The sequence below is a fragment of the Martes martes genome, assembly GCF_963455335.1.
Source record: "Martes martes genome assembly, chromosome: 12".
Classification (NCBI taxonomy): domain Eukaryota; kingdom Metazoa; phylum Chordata; class Mammalia; order Carnivora; family Mustelidae; genus Martes; species Martes martes.
The window spans coordinates 22,479,400-22,504,837 of record NC_137900.1 but is presented as its reverse complement, the minus strand read 5'-3'; the positions used below and the strand labels follow the sequence as shown (position 1 = coordinate 22,504,837).

The 25,438-nt window shown below is 43.7% G+C and overlaps 2 pseudogenes across 2 annotated transcripts; both read left to right on the top strand.

The window, feature by feature from the left end:
* Positions 1 to 1,811: 1,811 nt before the first annotated feature.
* Positions 1,812 to 9,210, top strand: LOC308353301 (spermatogenesis-associated protein 31D3-like; annotated as a pseudogene). Its single transcript has 5 exons — positions 1,812 to 1,922; positions 3,385 to 3,430; positions 4,688 to 4,748; positions 5,089 to 7,759; positions 7,900 to 9,210. The product of its transcript is annotated as a spermatogenesis-associated protein 31D3-like (transcript).
* Positions 9,211 to 21,429: 12,219 nt separating this feature from the next.
* LOC308353300 (spermatogenesis-associated protein 31D1-like) lies at positions 21,430 to 24,184 on the top strand (annotated as a pseudogene). The gene is made up of 3 exons: positions 21,430 to 21,711; positions 22,427 to 23,218; positions 23,351 to 24,184. The product of its transcript is annotated as a spermatogenesis-associated protein 31D1-like (transcript).
* The last annotated feature ends 1,254 nt before the right edge of the window (positions 24,185 to 25,438 follow it).

Sequence of the window (25,438 nt, the reverse complement as noted above, 5' to 3'; positions counted from 1 at the left end):
AACCGGTAGAGGCCGTCTCTTACGAAGAGGCCGCTCCCCAGACGAGGCTGCTCCAGAGGAGGCCGCTCTCAAGGACGAATAGGCGATGAAGAGGACGACAACCCCGACGACACAGACTCTGCTCCCCATGATGCCACTCCGACCAGGCCGCTCGCCCACGAGGCCACTCCCCAGACAGGGCCGCTCCCTGGAATGAGGCCACTCCCACAAGGCCGCTGGCTGTGGGGCCACGGCTCCGGCAGGGAGGCTGCTCACAGGCTCGGTGGTGGCGAAGCTGCTCGTGGTGGTGAGGTTGCTGGCAGCGAGGCCATTCTCCGAGGCGCCACTACCAACGACTATGACCACCAGGAGGACCAGGACGCTCCCACCGACCATGACGACCAGGAGGCTCCTGACAGCTATTCTAACAGCTATTCTAACTCCTCCCACTACTCCCCCCCTCAGCCTCACAGACTAACTTTTATAGAGGTGGTTGAGCCTGGCCCACACCAGGTGGCCAATGAGATTTCAACTCACCACAGTAATATATATGCGCCCCACTGATTGGATGTCTGCATCTGGCCTGGCCCGCCCCTATATCCGGGGTTTGCAACTAAATTCCTCTGGCTAACCAGGCCCTTACACCACAGTGTCGGTCTCTGTGAGATTAAAGAAATAAGTCGTCAAGGTTACAGACAAGTAGGGAAGTTTCAAGTATACATAACCCCCCTCTGAAGAAATAAAAGAGATGACCATGGGGAAGAAAAGGGCACAATAAAGAAGAGACAGTTCCCTAAATTGCAGTCAGGTGGCTCCATGGTCCCAAGAGCCTGGTTATCCTACAGAATGCTCTGGGTGAGGGCAGGGGGCAGTTCTTAACCCTGAGAGGAGATTGACAGCACAAGGAGAAAAAACTCAATTCTCTTTTTTACAGAATGGACTCTCTTGTATTCTCACCTCAGCTAATTTACTCACAGCTGGTTTAGAGATGCCAACTTACTGCCAAATCAGTAAATACCAACTCAGGATTTACTGTTTGTAATTTATCACAGTTTCCCAGGAGCCAGTTGTAGGACTAGTGTATAACAACATGCCAACTAAGTGAGGAGCAAATGGAAAAGGGAAAGAATCCTTAAAATCAATGAGGCTTTTCTTTTGTTGTGTTGTTTGCTTTGAATTAAGATCAATATACCTAAACAAAGAAGATAAGTACCTTTAATAGGTGTCTTCTACAGCAGTAGTGGGGAAACACTGCTGCACATAGGCTGAGTCCAATCTCAAGTTCTAAAATCTATATTCATTTAATATACCTAAAGAGTAGTTGAAGCTTATCTAAAATATGAAGTTACAAGTCTGCCTGGGAGGCTCAGTTGGTTAAGTGGCCACCTCTTGGCTTCAGCTCAGGTCATGATCTCAAAGGTTGTGTGATGGAGCCCTGCGTTGGACTCCATGCTCAGTGGGACGTCTGCCTGAAGATTCTCTCCCTCTGCCCCTCTCCCCCACTCATGCATATGTGTGTTTGTGTGTGTGTGTGTGGCACATCCCCAAAGGTTTTATGCAGTTTCTCCCTTAACTTCAGAAAACTGCTACGGACTTAACACTCCAAGATCATTTGAAAGTTTAATTATTTATATTTGTTTTATACTGATTTTAGTTTCGGGAATATTTAACGGTGAATTATTGATTTGAATTGAGTTAGCCTCTCTGACTGAAGATCCTAAAGGTTAAAACAAAAAATAAAATTTGCTATGCAACATGTTCAAAACTAAATAAGAAAGAACTTTAAAGTCTATATCTGCGGTCAGGTAAGGCAAATACATTCTATAGGAAAGATGGATTTGAGAACATATGTCATCTTGAGTGTAAATGTCAGGGTGCAAGCAAAAATTCCAGGCAGTTTTGCAGACTTTCAAGGCAATGGAACGGATAAGACCCAAGTTAAGGTCTCTTAATGGTAAAGAGGGACCCAGGTAATTAATACATGGGTTATAGATGGAACAAACTGAAAATTTCATAAATGTAAGTGTGTGATATAATGAAAATGTGTAGAAAATAGGATGCCAGAGTAGGTTAGACCTGAAGGACGTAGGAGAGGTGGAGGGGTCTTCTGGGCTGGCAGGTGGGGGAGGAGCTATGGACACATCCTCTTTGATTGTCACCTCCCCCACCCTCAGAAACTCTTTGTGACAGTGCTCTGTGATGTAGGCCTGGGGAGGATATATATTCAGCGTGTGCACAGTATAGGCTGTCTTGTGATCAGACAATGGATTCAAACACTGGAATGTTCTCTCATTTCTGAATAGCTATACTAAACCATGTCTGAGCTTTGGCTCAACATGCTTGGAGACTGATCCCAACTTCACCTTAATGTGTGGGTTGGGATTGCCCCTTCTGTTCCCTGTGCTACCTGATGGGGATTCCATTTCCAACTTGGAAAACCAAAACCACCCAAAAGGTAAGAAACCCTTGGGTGGGTGGGGGGGAGCTCAACATAGATTATTACGGTTTCCATTTCTAATCCCAAATTTTATTCTTTTTTTTTTTTTTTAAGATTTTATTTAAGACAAAGCAAGAGAGCACAAGTGGGGTAGAGGGCCAGAGGGAGAGCTAAGCAGGGAGTGCAATGCAGGGCTAGATCCCTAGATCCCAAGACCCTGGAATCCTGACCTGACCCCAAGGCAGACACTTAACTGAGCCATCCAGGAACCCTAAACCCATGTTTTAAAAGGAGTTTGTAGAGTGGGAGAAACACCTAAAATGGGAAGTCTTAAGAGAACAGACATTCACTCCTCTAGGAAAAGAGGCCTGGCAGGGGTAAGTGTTAAGAAAGGTCTAAGGTTTCTACTTGAAACTACAGTCTCTCTGGGTATGGTGGTGGTTCTTGGATAAAATCCCAAACACAGGGAATCTGTAGTCCTGGATTGGGTTATTTTGAGAGGATGAGGTCTGTATAAGTGAGCAAAGTTTCCCAGCACTCGATCATATCGAGTCACATTCCCATGTCCAGCATCACTTGATCAAGCCTTCCTTTATGCTGGGCTGAGCAGAAGAACACTGCTAAGCCTCTGAGAAGACAGTGGGGTCTGAGCTATGACCTAGGATACAGGGTCCTACCCGAAGCAGCATAGATGTGACTGTTGGGCTTCCTTTTCCATGTCCTCATTGAACAAAGGACTTCTGACTGGGAATATCAAGTGTGGGCCTCCCAGACAAAGTCGTCCCCTCAGTTTTTGAAAGAAGTAGAGCTTGACAACATTTTATCACCTTAAAGACTGAAAAAAGCAAGGAACACAAAGTTCTGTTAAGTCCTAGAATTCTTGGTTAAAGAATGTTTCCATTTCCGAGAGAAGAGTAAGACATGGGTCCCAACCCCACCCCCCCTCACTCTTTTCATTTTTCTTCTAGTGTCAGGGCAGAGCCAATAGGAGGAGGAAAGGTGGGACTCTGGAAGGTAAGGTTCTGCCTATTCCACCTGAGCTCTCCAAGGCTGACCCTTCCTGTCCTTTCTATGAGGGATCAGGCCCATGATCTCTTGAGGATGCGAGCCACTAGGTACATTCCCTTTCAGGAAACAGAGGCCTCAGAGGAGAGGCTCATGGAAATAGAGCCAGAGTGCAAAACCCTTCTCAGATCCCCTGCTCTGACCACTACTGAGCATGAAACAGTGATGGATCTGGACAATGAGTGCTGCCCAATAGGTGGCCGTGTGAGATGTCAAGAGTCAGAACTTCTGTTCCTGAATTTGTGAAAGCTCTGTGACATCATGGATACTCAGGAGTCTTCCCTGACCTCTCTGCTTCACAGAGGTGGTCTGATCATCACATGGATAATTTACATGAAAGTACTTTATACAGGAAGCAAGATTACTAACCAGCTTCACATCCTTGGCCATTTTTTTTTTGTTGTTGTTGTGGTTTTTTTTTTTTTAAGCTTTTATTTATTTATTTATTTATTTATTTTAAAATATTTTTTTTAATTTTTTATTTATTTTCAGCGTAACAGTATTCATTGTTTTTTCACCACACCCAGTGCTCCATGCAATCTGTGCCCTCCCTAATACCCACCACCTGGTTCCCCCACCCTCCCACCCCGCCCCTTCAAAACCCTCAGGTTGTTTTTCAGAGTCCATAGTCTCTCATGGTTCACCTCCCCTTCCAATTTCCCTCAACTCCGTTGGTGGGAATGCAAACTGGTGCAGCCACTTTGGAGAACAGTGTGGAGATTCCTCAGGAAATTAAAAATAGATCTTCCCTATGACCCTGCAATTGCACTGCTGGGTATTTACCCCAAAGATACAGATGTAGTGAAAAGAAGGGCCATCTGTACCCCAATGTTTATAGCAGCCATGGCCACGGTCGCCAAACTGTGGAAAGAACCAAGATGCCCTTCAACGGATGAATGGATAAGGAAGATGTGGTCCATATACACTATGGAGTATTATGCCTCCATCAGAAAGGACGAATACCCAACTTTTGTAGCAACATGGACAGGACTGGAAGAGATTATGCTGAGTGAAATAAGTCAAACAGAGAAAGTCAAGTATCATATGGTTTCACTTATTGGTGGAGCATCCTTGGCCATTTGCCCTCATCTTTTGATTATTGGGGCTTTCAGAGTCCAGCATCCCAAGGCTGTCCCATAAGGGGACTCCTGTATCAATATCTATGTTTCTACTTTCACTATATAACTCACTCTCCTGTTTCTCCAGATGACAGATGGTACCAACGGGAAGTCGAGGAGACCCGGAAGCTGATCTCTATTTTAAGAAGGTGACCAGTTTTTTCCCTTGATACTGTTGCCTCTTAGAGCACGTTTTATGCAATTGCAGGATTCACTGCAGTCTGTCACAGCCATGGGGGGGGAGGGGTATCCATAGGAACAGATATTGGGGTGAAGGCTACTGAGTACACTGTCAAGTCATAAAGGTGGGCATTGTGAAGGGACAGCAGGCTTCAGGTGGCCCCATAGGAACAGATATTGGGGTGAAGGCTACTGAGTGCACGGTCAAGTCATAAAGGTGGGGCATTGTGAAGGGACAGCAGGCTTCAGGTGGCCCCTCCCTCGTCAGGCCTGCATGGCCTCCTCCTCTTGTTCTGGTCCTGGCTGCAGTTTTGTACCTCCTATCTCCTGCAGCCCCCTCGGCCGGCATCATACCATCATCCAGTTTCGTCAACTGTTATGTCCAGACCCCTCCTGTGAGGTATGTAATAGCACAACTGCTGAGATCAACCGGCTGCTGTTCCTGCAGGCTCTGGAAGATTCTACTCCCTTGGCTTCCACAGCTCCTGTGACCTCTTCATCATTCACTCTCCCCTGACTTCTCAGCAGTCCCTCCAGGAGAGTTAATACCAGCTTCGCCTCCTGAGCCTTCCCCACCACCTGCCTCCATCTTCTCACATAACCCAGTGATCCCTGTGGCTGATTTCTTTTTCACCCTAACCACCAGGTGATTCTTTGCCACCAGAGGCCTTTCCTCCCTTGGATTCCAAATTCCCAATGGACCATTTCCCAGCCCAGCCCCCTGCCTTTCCACCTCATGTCCCACCCCATCATGCCCATTCAGTGGACCGTAGTGTCCAAACAGAGACAGTGTCTCTAAATACCATCTTCTCTCCAGAACCTACCCTTTCCCAAGGTGTCAGCCCCTTACCGGAGTTGTCCCAGAGGGTGAATCCCACTGAGACCTTTGCTCGTCATCACGCACCACCAACCCAGTCTGCTTCACCACCGCCAGACTGCCATTTAACTGTGACTCAATCTAAACCGATTTCCATCTCAAGGAAACCTGTTCCAGAGAGCTAACCCCCACAGAGCGCTGGTGGGTTGTCTATTTATGTCCCAGCAATCACAGACATTGACCCCTCCAGCTTGTCAGTTTTAGACCTCCCTCAGTGGCAAACTCATGCCAAAGACTTCTTCCCTTCAACCCCGGCTCCACGTGATTTCCATCAAGCCCTCCATTCTTCAGAGGCTTCTTCCAGGGGAGACCCTGCAGCCAACCTTGTAGAGCCTGGTAACCTCTCACTTCTCATCCCTGATGCCCTGGCACTTCTAGAGAAACAAGTCCAAAAGAGGTGTGACTTCCTCAGGTGGAAGGAAACAAAGCGTTCTTTTTCAAAGCAAACAATTGCTGATAAGCATGATTGCGCATCCTCCCTTCCTTTCTGGAGCAGCAAAGACCAATCAAAGGAGTTGCCTATGCATCAGCAGTGCCCATATTCTATAACCTTGGAGGAGGGCCATTTACAGCAAACCCTCATCCAGTTCTTCTGGAGTCTCCAAATGCTGCATAGTGAGTCATTCTTCCCTGCTGCTGATGCCTCAGATAACATCTCGAATGCCTCCCAGAGCAGGAATCCACAGTAGTTCCCCATCCACTTCCTCCATCCTTGCCTGAGAACCCACCCAACTCCTGCCTCAAACCCAGCCCCTACCTATCCCTCATGTCCAGCCCCAGGCCCACCTTCAATCCCCACTCCCAATCCTGCCATCTGATCCTCTACCCAACATCAAGATCTGTGGAGTGTGTATTCACAGACCTCAGAATGAATCCAAGAGTCAACAGAAATGCACCATCTGGAATGGAAAATGTTGCAGAAGGTACAGAAACGTGTGTGGGGTTTACCCACTGTAGTCCAAAGATCCCAGGAAGACTACTGCCCTTCAGCTCCTAACCCTTCTCTCAGCCTCAAGGCCACCAAGGCCCAAGTTGACATCTCTGTCCCTCCCGGACAGTTTCCTCTGAATGTAGAGCTTCAGAGAAAACTAGAGATTCACCTTCGAAAGAGGCTCATCCAACACCAGTGGGGCCTGCCCCGCAGGGTCTATGAGTCTCTCGCACTGATGAGCGGTCCGAGTACTCTTCCACAGCTACCTGAGTCTCAGCGCCATTGTGGACGCTCAGGGATCTCTAATAAGGGTCAGATCAGAGGGAGTATGTCAAAAGGTGTGTATGTGGAGGACCCAGAAATGCTTCTGCTAGAGGACAGTGACCTGGCAAAGTACGAAGATGACCTGGAGAAGGATCAGGGACACAACCCAGAGAATGATATGGGGTATGATTCTGAGAAAGAAGTTAGGAGCCCATCAGTGAAAAACTCCATGGTGTCTGTGGAGACTATGGGTCAGAGACAACTTGAAAACACCTGAAGATATATTTACGCAGAAAGTCTGAGGAAATCAGTGAGGGTCAGTTGCCTGGGACTGTGCATAATTCATGGCATACTATCAAGCAGACATCACTTCTTTCTGAGAAATCCCAGACTGAAATAAAAGAGAAGTTTGCCACCATCAGAGTTTGAGGACTACTCCCTTCCAGGAGCTTCCCTTTGTTGAACCTAGTGCAGCACAGAAGCTGGAAGACCATATTAAAAGGCGTAATAAGAGGGTGACTTGGGGCCTTCCCCCTAGGGTCCTTGAATCCATAGAGCACTTTAAATTGAAAGAGTCCACATACTCCCTTGATGGAAGCTTGAAATCTCTCCATGGAGACAAAGCAGGAACAGCAAATTCAGCCCCCATCCAGGATCGTCCTCTCCCTGCCACCTCAACTGTGGGCAAGGAAGAACAGAGAATTCTGAGGCAATCACCCTCTAATATCAACCATCATTTGGCAGAGCATGTTCCAAAAACTAAGGACGGCAGACAGACTCTTACATCTGTCAGACATGACACCATAGGCAACAGACAGCCCCCAAGGCTGCCTACAAGGCAAGGTGCACTCAGACGTGAGCCAAAGGGTAAGAGTGCAAATTGCGATGCTGGAAGAGGAGGGCAACAGGCATAAAGATGAAGAATCCAGAACCTGTTGTTGTGCCCACAAAGTCCAGGGAGATATTCAGGACCAAGGAATTTCATACATATCAATCACAACCTAGCATCTTGACAACCGACAAGCCAGTTAGCTCCCAAATTATACAGGGGAATGAGCGTCAAGTCAAAACCACCATCCCACCAAACATACCAATTCTGCAAGATCCTAAATCATTGAATCTCAAAGAAAAACTGTTGCATGAGTTAAAGCTTACACTGGAGGACAGGGAGCATAGCCAGGCTCAAGCCCCATACACTGGCCTGCCCCCTGCGTCAGATCATTTGACTTACAAGGCTTCACTGACTCAGGGTGTCTCCTGCAGGGACATGAGAGCTTCCCAGGTGCTGCATGTCCATCCAGAGGACACAGGAATTACTATGGAACAGCAGCAGGAGCCCTGGGTCCCTAAGCATGTCTTAAGGAAGTGCCAGAATAAGAATCCCCCACCGGCTGCAAAGACCATGAGGCCTCTGGGTTCCAAGGCACAAGAGCATGGTGGAGGGGATGCAGGACTGGGAACATGCCAACCGAGGACGAACAGGTTCCCTACTGAAGATGTGGCATCGAAGAAGAGGTTCCCTACTTAGGACGCGGTATTGAAGGTAAAGCTGGGAAGCCAGCCTTCCCAGACCCTATCACAGAAGAGTCAGCTGCCTCCTGAAAGCCTTTCCCAGAAGGGCCAGCCTCCTCCTGAAAGCCTTTTCAATAAAAAAATGATTTTTTTTTGCAATGGCTTACTCCTGGGATAAAATGCAAAAGGAAAGAAAACTCCCAGGAGAAGCATGGTCCCCTATCTGTGGAAAGCAGAGGCCAACTTAATGGTAGAGCTGCCTTTACTTGGACGCCCAAAGCTCAGAAAATCATGACAGCTGTTGGGAAGTTCCAAGAGGAGAGAATGGGGCGTCTGCGTGCAATAAGGCAGCACCTGCCCTCAGCAGCCCATTCCCTCCCCAACCAAGTTTGGGAAAACTCAGCAGAAAGCACAAGTGCAGGCTCAGGCACAGCCTATCTTGGAGTTTCCTTTCAACTACATGGTTCCCACCCATAAGGAGACAAATACCAGGTCCTGCCAGCAAGAAACTGGCTTTGCTGGCCAAGGCCTTACTGGAAGTAACAGACAGCTCAGAAACAAGGACAGACAGCCCCAGAAAGTTGGGGCATTTAAGGAGCAGCTACTGCATCAGAAGTATCCCCTCTCCATGCCCCTCAGGGAGCCTGTGCCCCACCAAAAGGCTACCTTCGGGCATCAGTCTGCCCAGTGGCCTCCAGCTACTCTCACGACTCCTGAAGGCACTGTGTGCAGAGATGTGTGTCTACTATTTACACAGGAAACTTCTCCAGAATTTCCAAGGAGAGGGTTTTGGGGGGCATTTCCTACCCCCAAAATAATCCCTTGTGAGGAATCAATATTTCTCTAGTAAAGTGATGTCTGTTCTGTGTACTGTCTTGAGAGCATGGGTTTTGGGTAACTCAGTTCAGCTGTTACTGATTGCTTCCTTCGGCTTCTAAAAGGTGACCAATCTCCTGGACCTCTTGGGAAATATGTATCATGTGCCCCTGAAAGCCCCCAAAAGCCCATTCCCTTTCTGAAGAAGTTTGAGGAGATGGGCTCTCTCTCCTGTCCCATGGCTTAGCCTTACTGAAAATGTATAGTAGCTCACACCTCTCCCCTCATTGAATGTTTCACACCCTTTACAGCAAGTCTTCTATATCTGAGGAGGATCAAAGACAGGTATAGTTTTCAGAAAATAATGATTAAGCCCCTGTTTTTTCTTCACTGTTGTTGTGTTACAGTAGCTTAATCATTACTTAGAAGTCAGTGATCAGAGGATCCCACAGGTGGATGAACTCTAAATGGGAGTGTTTTCGGGGGGCGGGGTGTTGTTCGGCTTGATCTTGGGCTGGTTGGGGTAGCGTCAAAGAATACCCTAGATGCTGCTGAAGAATCTGTCCTGTGAGTCACGTTAAACTTGACATTGAGGTTTCCCACTGGAAGTGCTTCCTTCCCTGGGTGTTTCTTCAGGCTGCTGGACTGAGGATATTTTTTGCAGAACAAAATCATCACTTAGCTGTTAGTGGTAGGAATGTTGACAAGGCAGCTACCACCTTCCAGGATAAGACACCTTTGAAGAAATGAAAAGGTGAAAGAGGGACCTTGCTGGTAGAACAAAAGTTTATGTCAAATCATCCCTTTCTCAGGACCCTGTCCCACTCCCCTCCTTCCTCAGTCTGATCCAGGCACCACTACTTTGAGGCAAACTGGAATCCGGCACAGCCTACTGATGCCTTATACCAAAAAGGCATGGTTCTGTTCCTTGAGTATGCAAGCAATACCTGCAGGCTGTCAGGCATGGCATCCCCTTTGGGGGAAGGTGATCTTGGTACCTGCCTTCCATCCACACTCGATGACAATATATAGGATACAGCCTTTACTATGGCTAGGCTGGCAGTATGCCACCTTCAATATCACGGCCTTAGTGGAGCCTTGGTAGCTCTTCCCCAGAAGATGTGCAACTTATGAAGTGAGTTCATAACTCACTCCATCCACACTCGATGACAATATATAGGATACAGCCTTTACTATGGCTAGGCTGGCAGTATGCCACCTTTAATATCACGGCCTTAGTGGAGCCTTGGTAGCTCTTCCCCAGAAGACATGCAACTTATGAAGTTGAGTTCATAACTCAACTCAGAGGTGAGTTCTAGATTGTGTACTAGGATACAGATGTTTGGGGGCTTACCATGGAACTCCATGGAATGCTTTTTTTTGGGGGGGGGGCAAGATGGCACACATTCCCACACTTAAAACAGGGCTATGGAGGGAAGGCAACTCCACCTCAGACTGGGACTCAAAATGGGGTGAGTGTGATAGAAAACACCTGAGTTGTCTTCTGGACAGTCTCAGGACTGCTCAGTGCTAAAACAAAAAACCAGATGTCCATTATCTCTCTCACTACCACACTTGTAGCTTCTTGTCCCATTTATCATTGGCCCTACATTATCTGAATGTTCGGGTCACAGAAAGAATGCAGATCTGACGCTGTGGAGGCCCTGAGGGGGACAATAGTTGGGAAGGGGTCCTGGGCAGGGAACCTGAAGAGGGGAGGAGAGGGTACAGGAGGCTCTAAAATCTATGCAGACAGACCAGCCAGTAACCCAGCCTGCCGGTTCCTACATAATCTCATTTTATAGTCCATTATGGCAAATCCAGTGCACTTCATGCCACCCTGTAGAGCTTATTCCCGGGAACACTTCTGCCATCGGGAATAGCATAGTCTGACATTCTGTCCCTCTGCCTCATGCCCCTGTCCTTCCAGCTTATATGTCCCTGTTAATTTTTCTACTCCACATCATTCCCTTTCCACTTCTTGCCTATCCAGCAAGGCCTTGTTCTTCCTTCCTCGCTGATGGCATGCCAGGTAACCAACATTTTAAAAGCACCAGTCCAGCATAGGAAACAAGTCCATTGCACTGTAATAGTGTTATCTGGTGACAGATGGTAGCTGCAGTTGTGGTGAGCACAGCACAGCATAGAGTTGTATACCTGACACTAATGTGATATTGCATCAGCCATTCTTCAATTAAAAAAAAAAAAAAAAAAACAGTCTCCAGTACAAGTGGTCGACCATATCTAATCCCCTTCAGTCCTTCCTGTCTGGCAAAATCCTGTCTCTCTGCCTTTTTAAGAAATGATTTTCTGTATGTAACTGATTACTGTTGGATTAAATCTCCCATGTCAAAACTAAGTCTACTCACAACTGAGTCTACTGATGCCACATGAAATTCAGCCCCAGCACTACCTGGAAATCATTCACTCCACAAATACTTATCCAAGACTTACTAACTTGAACAAAATAAATGGAGTTAGGTCACTATTTCCTTAGTACATTCTCTCCTCAGTGTTCTCAGATCTAAGTTATTTTATTTTACTTTTAATTTCATTGGAGAGAGAGCAGGAGCACAATCAGGGGGAGTGGCAGAGGTAGAGGGAGAAGCAGGCTTTCTGCCAAGCAAGGAGCAGGACTCAATCCCAGGACACCAGGGTCATCACCTGAACTGAAGGCATATTCTTAACTGACAGACACCCAGGTGGCACTCAGGTCTATTTCAAATTTCCTTTACTTTCCTCAAATGTAGGTCATCTTCACTTGTCCAGCAGATATGCTGGACCACAGCTCACGGAGGAGCAAGAAAGCAGTGATGGAGCTTCTCACAAAACAAAACAAAAAAAATTCTTCCAAAAAAATCTCCCCATTCTTCATTTTCCTCTTCCTTCCTGTTATATGGAAAGAGGTTTCCTTCCCAATCTCAAAGGAAATATACTTTCTGAATGTCTTTATTGAGAGAGAGCTAACTTCTAGTCTTGATGGACTGATCTACCCTTGCCAGGTCTCCTTCTGAGCCCTTCTCCCTATCCTTGTGAGGCACCCAACATCTTATTTTTAATGGTTTTTACTACAGAAATATTTAAGCTTGTCCAAGGGCACACAGAACAATATAACTTCCCACATATCTGCCACCCAACTTGCACTATTATCATTAGACTGGTGTGATACACTGTGATTAAAGTGCAAAAGCCCATTTAAACATCTTGCCATCCATCTCTGAGACATATGCTGTGTGTCCACATCAAAGCTCTCACATTTCCTTGATGTTTATCACCTGTGCTACACACTTAATCACAACAGGTGTATGCAGCATTGGTGACAAAAAGGCACTGGGCTTTAGGTGCTTTGGCAATCAGTTCTGCTCTGCCTTATAGTTAACCCTGAGGAGCCATTTGAGTGAATTCCTCAACCCCACACGAGAAGTAATCTTACGGAGCAAATCCAGGGCAGAATTTCACTGTCCCTTAATCACTCAGTAAGTGTAATATGCAAAAAGTATAGAAGAACACCATATATGTTGTTAAAGACTTGGCACTATGTGTTTTCAAATATTTAGAAGAAAATTTGTCCTGTTACTTTTCAAATAAACTACTGTGTTTCAACTTAAATGAAGTAGATCAAACACTCCCCTCTCTCCAAAATGGAATTAAAAGTAAAAGATTAGATGAAAACTGCTCAATATCATTAACCATCAGAAAAATGCAAATCAAAATCAATATTTGCCAAAATTTCACACCCACAAGAATGGCTAAAATAAAAAAGAATACAAATGTTGGTAGGAATGTGGAGAAATTAGAACCCCCACACAATGTTAGTGAGATTGAAAAATGGTACAGCTATTTTAGAAAACAGTAATGGCAGTTGCTCAAAATGTTAGACATAGGGTTAACATAGGACCCAGCAGTTCCACTTCTTGGTTTATACTCACGAGAAATGAAAACATAAGTCTACACAAAAACTTGTAAACAAATGTTCATAGCTATCTTATTAAAAGGTCAAAAGATGGAAACAATTCAAACATCTGACAACTGAGAAATGGCTAAATAAAATATAACATATCCCTATGATACAATATTTTTTGGAATAAAAAAGCCTAATCCATGCAACAACAGGGATGAACCTTGAAAACATGTTAAATGAAAGAAGCCAGTCACTAATGACCACATTTGATTCTATTCATATGAAATATCCAGAATAGGGAAATCTAGAAGCAGAAAGTAGTTCATCTTAGAGCTGGAGGGAGGAAGGGAGAGGAGAATAATAGCAAAAGGTTGCAGATTTGTTTCTCTTAAGTTATGACAACATTTTAAAATTGACTGTGGTGAAGCATATGCTGAAAATCAAGAAATTATACATGTTAAATGGGTGAATTTTATGATATGTGAGCTGTATTTCAATAAAGCTTTTAAAACAAAGGATTTAAAAATAAATGCTTAAAGATGACCAGAAGGGGAGCATAAAGGCCAAAGGTTGTGAACACATTTTGGGAAGATGGAAATCTGTTGTAGGACTGGTAACTGACTAGCAGAGCAAACAAAGTGCTGGCAAATCAATTCACACTGCAAAACCCAGGAGAGGAACAACCTGGTGGCACTAGAGAAAAAGGAAGTTAGGTGTTCCATGTTAGTGAGCAAGGTTGATGTTGAATTTTTTTTCTTTGTTGTTTGTTTCATATTGCATATAATTTCTAAAATCTTTTTTTTTTTTTAGTGGGGGTGCTCTTTGCTAAATATGTAAAACCTTGTTGAAATGTTAGCATGTTTCAAATGTGCAGAGAAGATTCCACGTTTCTTGCATTAGACAGAACTTGAGACAACTGTTTTAAAGTTGGCATTGCACACATCTGAGGCTGGGGTATGGTGGAGGCAGTAGCTTCTGGAATCAAATCCAGAAATCTCAAAAGTTGGGTTAAATTCATTTTTTAAATGTATTTGAAAATAAAGTTGTGGAAAAGTTGTATAGATGGAAAAGCCATAGATGGTAAAGCCATATACCCTTTATCCAGATGTACCTATTAAGATTTTGACCTGTTTACAACCTCTCTCTCCTTTTCTCCTTCCCCTTCTCTACATATAGGACATATAGGAAGACACATATATGCATATGAAACATATGCATACATTCTTGAATATTTGAGAATATATTTCATGCATTACACACTTTCTCCCTGAATATTTCATAGTGTATTTCTTATTAAAAAGAATATTTTCTGACAGCACAGTTATCTCCGTCAGTAAATTTCACATTGATGTAAAACTTTTAACTATTGCCCCACTCAAATTCCATTTTTATCAATTCATCAAGTAATGTCTTCTGTGTGTGTGTGTGTGCATGTGTGTTTGTGTAAACCTCCTTACAGTATTTAGTCTAGCATCACATACTACATCCAGTTGCTGTGTATCTTTAGTTTCCTTTAATTGGGATCAGTTTCTCACCCTCTTTTAGAACAAGGCCAGGTTTGAAAAATCAATTCGATGTGCCATATTTATAACCCCTTCTCACCTGGAAATTTTTTTGGGTGAAACTTATCTTGCTCAGACTTTAAAGGATGTTTTTATAGTTGTGAGTCCTAGGGGCCTATTTAAGAACAATTCCAGAAATTCAAAGATATGTGGAGGGATTTTTCTTAACAGACATAAGTCCTGCAGTCAAGGGAGTGTATGTGAAGTGGGCGGGTTAGAAGTGTGCTTTCCTTGGGAGAGACAATGGTGAAGCTGTGGACGCAGGTTAAGAGAAGAAAAGAAGGCTGTCATTACTGGCAAACCCTCCTATGGGAGGGAAAGGATTGGGTGTCTAGGGCTAAGGCTGATTCATCAGTGAGGGAATGTAGGCAAGTCAAGTAAGGAAATGATACAGGACTTAATTTCAACTGTTTATAATCTAAATAATGAAGCCATAATGGTTTCAACTATTATATGACTAGGTAGCATGGGCAGAAGAAATAAATACATATAACCATCAACAAAAATGACATTATCATTTAAAATTGGTAGAGATGACAATAAGGTATTTTGGTGAAAAGGTAAGGTAGAAGGTATGTGGGAAAAAGACTTCTCATGGAAGAAATAAACATAGGTGTCATTCAAAAATCCAAAAGGTATTGCTAGGTATCGTTACTGTTGTGCTCGTTAGACATTATGCTAGAGGAGCCCACTTCCTAAATCAAGGTGAGTTTGATCTGCTGTGATGCAGCACACTTGCTCTGTAAAATAAAGGAACCTTTAAAAATGTTGGGGGGAGAAGGGGGACTGGACAAGGAGGGAAGAGGGAGCAGCAGGGAGAGACACTATACGTGTAGAAGAGAACCTGTAGGGCATGAATAGCCTAAGAGGGATTTGGGGAAATGAAAGAATTACTAAAAGTTTTTAAGTTGTTTTCCTCAGTTCCATGGATATGTTGTGCCCTTGTCTCCCTCTTTGTCATGCGTTCTGTTCCTTGGTACAGGCTATTCTGCTTTCTCATGCTTTTTAGTGAACTTTTGAATACTTTTTGGTATTCAGTACTTTTGGATACTTTTGAGGAGCTATGGGGGTGGGGCTGCTACTGAGTCTATTTCTGGCTTCATACAGGGAAAGATGCATGAGGGAGAGCTGCAGCTGAAGCAGAGTAGATCTTGAGAATGTAAATCCTGCGGTAGAGCAAACCTTCAGAGATGAATTGAGGTCCAAAGTGAGATCACCAAGCAGTGAGAAGGGTTTCAGGTAATATCAGGGTAACAGGGGACTGAGAATATTTCACTAAGGTAAATATATGATATGTGACTAGGTGGAGCAGGAAGGTAGGCTGGAGGCATCTAACAGGCCAGGAAGGATGGACACATCTGCTGGGCTGGATAGTGGGGGAAGGGTTGCATGTGAGTTTCTCTCTCCTGTGCTGTCTCTTCCCCAGCACTTAGTAATCTTTGGTGTCTGAACTAAAGCCCTGTGATGTGGGCCTGGAACTCTAGTCTAGCACATGGATTCTCCATGCCCAGCTGCCTGAGGCAGCAGTGCATTTGCAATGATGTGAATCATCTTTGTCTGAGAAGCCTTTCTGCACCATGGCTGAACTCCAATTATACTTGCTCAGTCTTCCCATCCTTGCCTTCCTGGGTCAGGTGGGGTTCCTCCTCCTAGTGCTGTGCTACTAAAAGAGGAAACTGTGTTTGCCAGTACTTTGGAAACAGAAATTCAATCAGGTAAGTAAAGTCCCTCAGAGATACTAAAACTTTCTTTCCAAATAGATGAATTCAAAACAACGTTCAAATGATGCTTTTGCTGAATCTTACAAATACTAAGTAGTTTGTTTTTTTTTATTCTATTCTATTTTATTTTATGAGTCTCTATGCTCAGTGTAGAGCCCAAGACAGGGCTTGAACCCATGACCCTGAGATCAAGACCTGAGCTGAGACCAAGAGCCAGATGCTTAACTAATTGAGCCACCTAAGCACCCCTTCAGTTGTATTTTAATTTTCATTTGGTTTAAAATATTTTTTTTCTTTTGAGTCTTTCTTGGCCTGTGTATTAGTAGTGTGTCATTTAATCTAATCTAAACATTTTGGGATTTCCAGCTATCTTTCTGTAGTTGATTCCTAGTTTAAGTCTATTATGGTCTGAAAACATACTGTGTGTGATTTCTATTTTATATTTGTTAAGGTGTGTTTTGTGGCCTTGAATATGGTCCATCTTAGTGAATGTTCCATGTGAACTTGAGAAGTATGTGTATTCTGTGGTTGGATGAGGTATTCTATAAGTGTCAATTAGAGCAAGTTGATTGATGATGTTGTTTGGGTCAACTATATCTTTACTGGTTTTCTGCCTGCTGAATCTGCCCATTTCTGATAAGGGCTGTTGAAATCTCCAACAGTAACAGTGGATTCATCCATTTTTTTCTTGCAATTGTACCAGTTTTTGCCTCACATATATTGATACTATGTTGTTACATGTGTACCTGTTGAAGAGTGTCCTGTCTTCTTGGAGAATTGACCTCTTTGTTGTTGTGTAATGCTCTTCTTTACCCCTGATAATTTTCCTTGTTGTGAAGTTTGCTTTGTCCAAAAGTAATAGAGTGACTCCTGTTTTCTTTTCATTAGTGTTGGCATGGTACATTTTTCTCTGTCCCTTTGCTTTTAATCTATCTGTATCTTTGTATTTAATGTGGGTATTTTATAGACAACATATAATTGGGTCTTGTTTTTTGTTTTGTTTTTTCTTTTTTTTTTTTTTTTAATCTGCTCTGACAGTCTCCTCTTTTAATTGGTGAATTTAGACCACTTCCATTGAGTGATTTTTAAATATAGTTGGATTAAAATCTCTACCTTGTCCATACTATTTGCTATTCATTATACCTATCCTTCCCCTCTTTCTCTGTTTTTTTTTTTCTGGTTTTAAACAAGCATTATATATAATTCTATTTTCTCACTTTTGTTAGTCTATCAATTATTGTGTTTAAAAATATTTTAGTGGTTGTCCTAGAGTTTGTAATATACATTTACAACTACTCTAAGCCCACTTTCATATAATGTTGTATCACTTCATAGTGCAGGAGTGTCCAATTCCTCCTGTCCCTTGTAACATTGATGCCATTCATTTCACTTTTCCATGTATTATAATCACCCAACACATTATCATTGTTATTATTAGGTCAACTCAGAATAAGATGAATGAAAGTTTTATTTGACCCTCATTCATTTCTTCTCTTCCTTTCCTTTATGTAGATCTGAGTTATTTCCCTTCTTGCCAAAGAACTTCTTTTAACATTTATGCAGGGCAGGTCTGTTGGTGATGAATTCCCTGTTTTTATTTGTCTAAGTTTTTATTTCTCTTTTGCTTTTGCAGGATAATATCAATAGATATAAAATTTTGGATTGGTGGTTGTTTCTTTCAACACTAAACATTTCACTCCAATCTCTTACTTTCATGGTTTATGATAATAGGTCATGATTCTTAGGTTTTTTCCCTCTAGAGGTAGTGTTTCTATTTCCCTCTGGATTCTTTCAAAGTTTATCTTTTGTTTTCATACAGTTTGAATATGATATGTCCAGGTATAGACTTTTTTAGTATTTCCCTGCTTGGTGTACTCTGAACTTTCACAATGTATCATTAATCTGTTATTAATCTTGGAAAATCCTTGGCCATTATTACTTTGTTTTTTCTGTTCTGTCTTCTTCTGGCATCCCAATTACATATATATTACACAGTTTGAAACTCTTGGATATTCTAGATTTTAGGATTAAGAAAATTCTTTTTCTCTTTGTATTTCAGTTTGGCAAGTTTCTACAGACATTTATGCAGACTCACATATCTTTCCTTGACTGTATGCAACCTACAGATGATTCAATCAAAGGCATTGTTCATTTGTCATGCTGCTTTTGTTTTCTAACATTTCCTTTGATTCTTTTGTAGAATTTCCTTCTCTTGGCTTACATGCATCATCTGTTTTCGTATGTCATCTACCTTTTCCATTAGAGCCCTTAACATAATAATCATGGTTACTTTAGCTTCCACATATGAGAATTCTGAAATGTGTCATTTCTGAATGTACACCTACCTGATGCTTGGTTTGTCTTAACAGTTTGCTTTTTCCTGCCTTTTAGCATGTCTTGCAATTTTTCTCTGAAAGCCAAACATGATGTATTGGGTAATCGGAACTGAAATAAAGAGACCATTAATGTGAAGTCTTATGTTAATCTGGTTAGGTGCTGGAGTGTGTTTAATTTTTACTGTAGCTATACATATCAAAGGCTGCCATTTCCTCTAGTGTCCTTGTTTTTGTCTCCCCTAGTGTCTTTAGGTTTCCCTAAATCTCCCTAAATAAAACCTACACCTTGCAGCTCTTTTTAGCTGTGATCCTGTTCCTACACCAGAGCTGTCAATACCATAGTAAGGTGTGAGGGGAGGGGATATGATTAATCATTCGTCTTTTAATGATGGCCTTATGTTCCTGGATTGTGATGTTCACTAGTTTTTCAGAGATTTTTGTTTTGTTTTGTTCCGCTCTTTGGATGAGAGAGGAAACCTAGAGGCGGCTGCTGTGGTTGGGTAATTTACCTTCTCCCATGGGGCATAATGCTCTGGTAGGATTTTCCCCTTTGAGTAGGCTTCTGTTATGGAAAACACTCTGGAAATATTTCACGATGTTTTCAAAATGGTTACCTATCTTCCTAACCCTACTCTTCCTGGACAGAAAATGCCAGGAAGCATTTGGGGGGGGGGGTAGCTCTTTATTATGAGAACCAGGTTGGTTTCCCGGTAATAAAACCCATGTAAGTGGGGGGATCCCATCAGATTGTGACTCCAGGAATTTCTCACTCTCATGCTAGGCCATATGTATCCTCCAGCAATTTGTCAAAGTGTCTGTTTAAGTGTTCCTATGAGGAGAGCATTGTTGAGCCTCCAGCGCCTTCTGTTTCAGGTAAGCTAATCTTAGGTATAATTTTCTGCATTGATACTCTCTGGAGATTTGAGGTAGTGGTTTGTTACTGTCGTTCCAAGAAAAGTCATTGATTTTTAGTCTGTTCAGTTTTTCAGTCTGTTCAATCCAGAGGTTGTCCTAAAGAGAATGGATTCTTTGTTTTCCTGTTCCTTTTCCCGTATTTTGAAATGCTTTTGATAGGGTTAGAGAAATACCTAAAATATCTTAAGAGCACAGACATTCGTTCTTCTAGGAAAAGAGGCCTGGCAGCAGTAAGGGTTAAGGAAGGACTAAGGCTTCTAGTTGAAAATCACAGTCTATCTGGGTATGGTGGCGGGTCTTGGGTAAAATCCCAAATACAGGGATTCTGTAGTCCTGAATTGGGTTATTTTGAGAGTATGAGGTCTGTTTAAGAGAATAGTTTCCCAGTGGCTGATCATGAGTCACATTCCCATGTCCAGCATCACTTGATCAAACCTTCCTTCATGCTGGGCTGATCAGGAGAACAGTGCTGAGCCTCTGAGAAGACAGTGGGGTCTGAGCTATGACCTAGGATACAGGGTCCTACCTGAGGCAGCATAGATGTGACTATTGGGCTTCATTTTCTATGTCCTCATTGAACAAAGGATTTCTGACTGAGAATATCAAGTGTGGACCTCCCAGACAAATTCGTCCCCTGAGTTTTTCAAAGAAATAAATATTGACAATACTTTATCACCTTAAAAACTGAAAAAAGCAAGGAACACAGAGTTCTATTAATTAAAGTCCGACTATTCTTGGATAAAGAATGTCTCCATTTCTGAGAGAAGATTTAGACCTGGGTCCCAACCCCCCTCATTCTTTTTATTTTTGTTCTAGCATCAGGGCAGAGCCAAGAGGAGGAGGAAAGGTGGGACTCTGAAAGGTAAGGGTCTGCCTATTCCACCCGAGCTCTCCAAGGGTGACCCTTGCTGTTCTCTCCATAAGGGCTCAGGTCCATTATCTCTGAGGATGCAAGCTGCTAGATACATTCCCTCTCAGAAAACAGAGGCCTCAGAAGAGTGGCTCATGGAAAGGTAGTCAGAATACAAAACCCTTCTCAGATTCCCTGCTCTGACCATTACTGAGCATGAAGCAGTGATGGATCTGGACAATGGGTGTTGCCCATTAGGTGGCCACGTGAGATGTCAAGAGCCAGAATCTCTGTCTCCTGACTTTATGAAAGACCTGTGACATCATGGATATTCAATTTCCTCTTTGAGATGACCACTGACCTATGATCCACATAGGATGGTTTTCAGTATTACATAGCATAGATAATATGTAGAAAAGCCCATTGTGAATGAAAGAGCAATATAAGTCTTATTATTATTAGCATTGATCACGTGACCTTATATCCTAATTCTTGGAGCTCTCCAAGTCCAATCTACCTAGAGTATCATGTAAAAGACATTCTACTTAGCTTCTTATAAGATCTTTTGCTTCTATCTTCATCGTTCTCCTGGTTTCCCGGGTTGGAGAACTTGCCAGAGTCAAGTAGAAGAGGCGTGAAATGTGTTTTCTCTTCTACAAAGGTTAACTAAACATTACCTTTTTCCCTGTACCCCCTTTTAAGCAGAGTCTTTGAACTTCTAGAGCCTCAGGGAAGCCTGGAATTGACATGGGATGGAAACACTCAGAGTCAGAATCTGAAAGTCCCGGGGATGTGAATGGGGGGCCTACCTTTGCCAGGGTCACTTATGTTTGTTCTGGTCCTGGCTGCAGCTTTGTACCTCCTGTCTCCCACAGCCCCCTAGGCAGCATCATGATACCATCCACTTTTGTCAATTGTTATGTTGAGACCCCCTCTGTGATGTGTGTAATACCACAACTGCTGAGATGGATCAGCTGCTGTTCCCAGAGGCTCTGGAAGTTGCTACTCCCTCTGTTATCCTCTTGGCTTCCACCCCTCCTGTGACTGACTCATCATTAACTTCATCCCCTGACTTCTCAGCAGTCTGTCCAGGAGACCTAATACCAGCCCCTCTGCCTGAGCCTTCTCTACCACCCCCCACCATCTTCTCCCCTAACCCAATGACCCCTTTAACTGATTTTTCCTTACCCTCACCCCCTGGTCACTCTCTGCTACTAGAGTCAAAAGCCTTGGATTCTCAGTTTCCAGTGAGCCATTCCATATCCCATCCCCTTGCCATTCCTCCTTCCAAACTACATGACATTCAGAAAGGAGATCCTGTTGTCCAACCAGAGGCCTTATGTTCCTGGATTGTGATGTTCACTATTGTTTGAGATTTTTGTTTTGTTTTGTTCCGCTCTTTGGATGAGAGAGGAAACCTAGAGGTGGCTGCTGTAGTTGGGTAATTTACCTTCTCCCATGGGGCATAATGCATCTAAATACCATCTATGGTCTTAACCCCACCATTTCACAAGATATCAACCTCTTACCAAATCTGTCTCGGACAAGGAATCCCACTGATTCATTTGCTTGTCATCATGCTCCACCAACTGTTTCACCACTGCCAGACTGCCCTTTAACTGTGACTCAATCCAAATTAATTTACATCTCACTGAACCCTGTTCCTGAGAAGTCATCTCTAGATAGCCCTGGTGGGTTGTCCACTGATATCCCAATAATCAGAGGTAGTGACTCTTCTAGTCTGTCAAGTTCAGATTTCTCCTCCTGGCAGGCTTATGCCAGGAATATGTTCCTCCCCACATTATCACACTCCAATTCTCAGCAAGAGCAAGTCTACCTCCATCAACCAGAAACCTATCTCTGGAGAGACTCTGCTACTAAGCACAAGGAGGCCAGTGGAATTTCTTTCCCTGGCTTTAACTCCCAGGCCCTCTTGGAGGGACAGTGGCTTTCTGATTTTAGAGAAGAAAGCAGGAGGGGCCATTTTCCAAACAAATGTGGTCAGAATACCAATGGACATCTTTGGGGGAATTTGTTGCAGCCATTTGATGTACAGTTCACTACAGCTCACAAAACTGGCCAGAACACTGAAGGCAAACCAGAGAAGCTCTCTATCAACCGCTCCTCTATATCAAGGCTTTGGCAGGAAACTTGCAGCAGAAATATACCCAGCACTTCTGAGGTCTTCTTTCTTTGCACAGTGAGTCCTTCATAGCCACTGTCCTATTTTCTAGTAGTACTTCCTCACTAGAGTCTCACACTGTCTTATTCAATGGAATTTATAATATCTCTGCTATCAAAATGCAAGCATCTCCACCACTTCCTTATTCCCAATCCCTTGCTCTCCCTGGTGTACATCCCCAGCCCTTGCCTCAAACCCTGCCCCAATCCCAGACCCCATCTTTCACTCAGGTGAAAACCCAGGCCTATTTTCAGTCCTGCCTCCCATCTTCTTCTTCATCCCAGATTAGGGACGGTGCAGTGTCTTTCCATAGATCCAAGAATGAGTCAGACCCTCATATCTTGATGGAAAATCAACACCTGAAATGGCATGTATTGCAGAAGTAACAGGAAACTTTATAGGGTTTAGTCCCTGTGTTCCAGAAATCTCAAGAAACCACTTGTCTTCGAGCTCCCAACCTTCCATTTGTTAGCTGGTCATCTTATGCCTATGTACCAGTCTCCATCTTTCCTGGCAATTTTCATATTGCCTGTGAACCCCTGGGGACACTGGAGTTACATAGTCCAAGGAAGGTAATCCCACGCTGGTGCCTCCATGACTGTAGAAGTCTAGGTCCCCTAGCATTGATGGAGCCTCAGCATAAATTAATAGAAATCTCTCAGCAAAAAGGCAGACATGTTCACTCATAATTCTTTGAGCTTCAGGGCCATAGTAGCAGGGATCTAGCAAAGACTGAGTTGCATCTCCCCGGAAGGTTCCATAAGAGGATCCAAACAAAGTTCCAGCTAAGAAGGATATGAGGCATAATCTTGGATATATCCTGGAGAAGAGTCCAGAAGACAGCCCACAAAGGGTATCAGAAAGGTCTGAGCGCTGCCTTGGAGACAAGTAACTGTGTGTGTCATTCAAGGAATCACTCAGGGAATGAATTATTAAATGTCTCAAGGAAGGACACAGACCAAAATCAAATGAAGAGCATTCTTAGATTACATAAGAGCAAGAAGTTTTGCAGATCACTGTGGGTAGGATTCCTATAGGTGTGTGTTATTCGTGGGTGGCTGATGACAATACACTGCCTTTCTCTGGGAGTCCCCAGATTGCTACAGAAAAAACAGATTCTAAAAAGAATGGTGGGTAGGGTTTATTGCCAGAGCACCACACTAGAGCATTCTTTTCTTAATCCCAGTACATGACAGGTGCTAGAGGCCCATATTATAAGATTTTACATGAGGCAAATCAGGGTTCTTGAATTCATAAAATTCTGTATGTTGAGAGAATCCAAAACATGGCCTCTTCCCCAATTTAACTTTCCCTCCTCAGCCATGCATATTTCTGGGGTGGATTCCAAAGCTGAGTTTTTTAAACCCCTTGAGGAAAGCTCTAAAAGTCTTTTGGGAAACAGGGTGAGAACAACAAAGTCAGTCCCCATTGTGGATCATCCTCTACCCTCTATGTCATCAGTGGGCAATGAAGGATGGGGGGCCGGAAGGCATCACCCTCTGATACTGACCATAAGACTGCAGAGTGCATCCAGATAGCTGAGTGGGGCAGCCAGACTTTTCAGCCCCTTGCACACAGCATCAGAGTTCAAGTGCGACCCGGTGAGACTGTAAAAGACAACACATGTGGCCCAGAGGTGCTCACAAGGCAAGCTGAGGCTGGACATGAGCCAATGCATGAGAATGTGAGTTCCAGTAACAAAGTAGAAATGGAACAGGGCAAAGTGATGGTGGAGAAGAATTTAGAACATTTTGCCATGCCCAACTTGTCCAGGGATATATTCGACACCGAGGAGCTCTGTACCCTTCAATCCCAATCTTGGGATACCTTGACAACCAATGAACTGGGAAGCTCCAAAATGATAAATGTCAACATGAGTTAAGTAGATCCTGATCACAGAAGTAGATTCCCTGATCACAGAACACCCCTCACCAAAAATACTGGTTCACCAAGATTCCAAACTATCAGACCTGAAAGGACAGATCCTGAGTGAGTTAAAGTTTAAACTAGAGAGTGAGGAGCATAACCAGGCTCAAGGATGTCCCACTGACATGCCCCTTCCTTCAGATAGCTTGACTTCCAAGGCTTCACTGACTCAGTCCCAGAGTGTGTGCAGCGGGGACATGGAAGCATTCCAGGTGCTGCACATCAACTGAAGGACAGCAGAATAAGCACAGAGCAGCAGCAGAAATCCTGGGACTCAAAACTGGTCTTCTGCAAGGGCCAGCATACGAATTTCTCACAAAGAAGAAGTGCAAAGAAAGTGAGACCTCAGGATCCCAAAGCAAGAAAATGCAGAAGTGAGGACTCAGGAGTAGGGACATCTGTAGGCAGAGAGAAGAGCCTCCATGCTGAGGACAGAAAATTAGAGAGTGCTTCCCTAACTCTGTCACAGAATGAACAGTTTCCTCTTGAAGTTACTTCAGAAAAAAGATGAGGCAATTTTTTCAGTGGATCAATTCCAAAAAAAAATCACAGGGCATCAAGAAAGTCCCCAGCAAAAGGCCAAGTTCATGTCCATCTTAGTGCAGCACCAAGACCCAGTTGAAAATGTGTCTACTTTTGGGAGTGATTGGCCTCCTGAAGCTCACAAGCTCACTTGGGAAGGTCCTAGAAGAGAACCTGGCACATATGTATGGATCTGAGGCCTCAGAGTTAAGCCAGCAACAGGAGGATGTACAAGGCCCAAATAGGGCCTGACAAGCGACATCCCTCCAACTACCAGACTCTCTCTGACCCACAGCAAGAGAAACAGGCAAGTATCAAGTCCTGCATCCAAGAAGCTGTCTGTG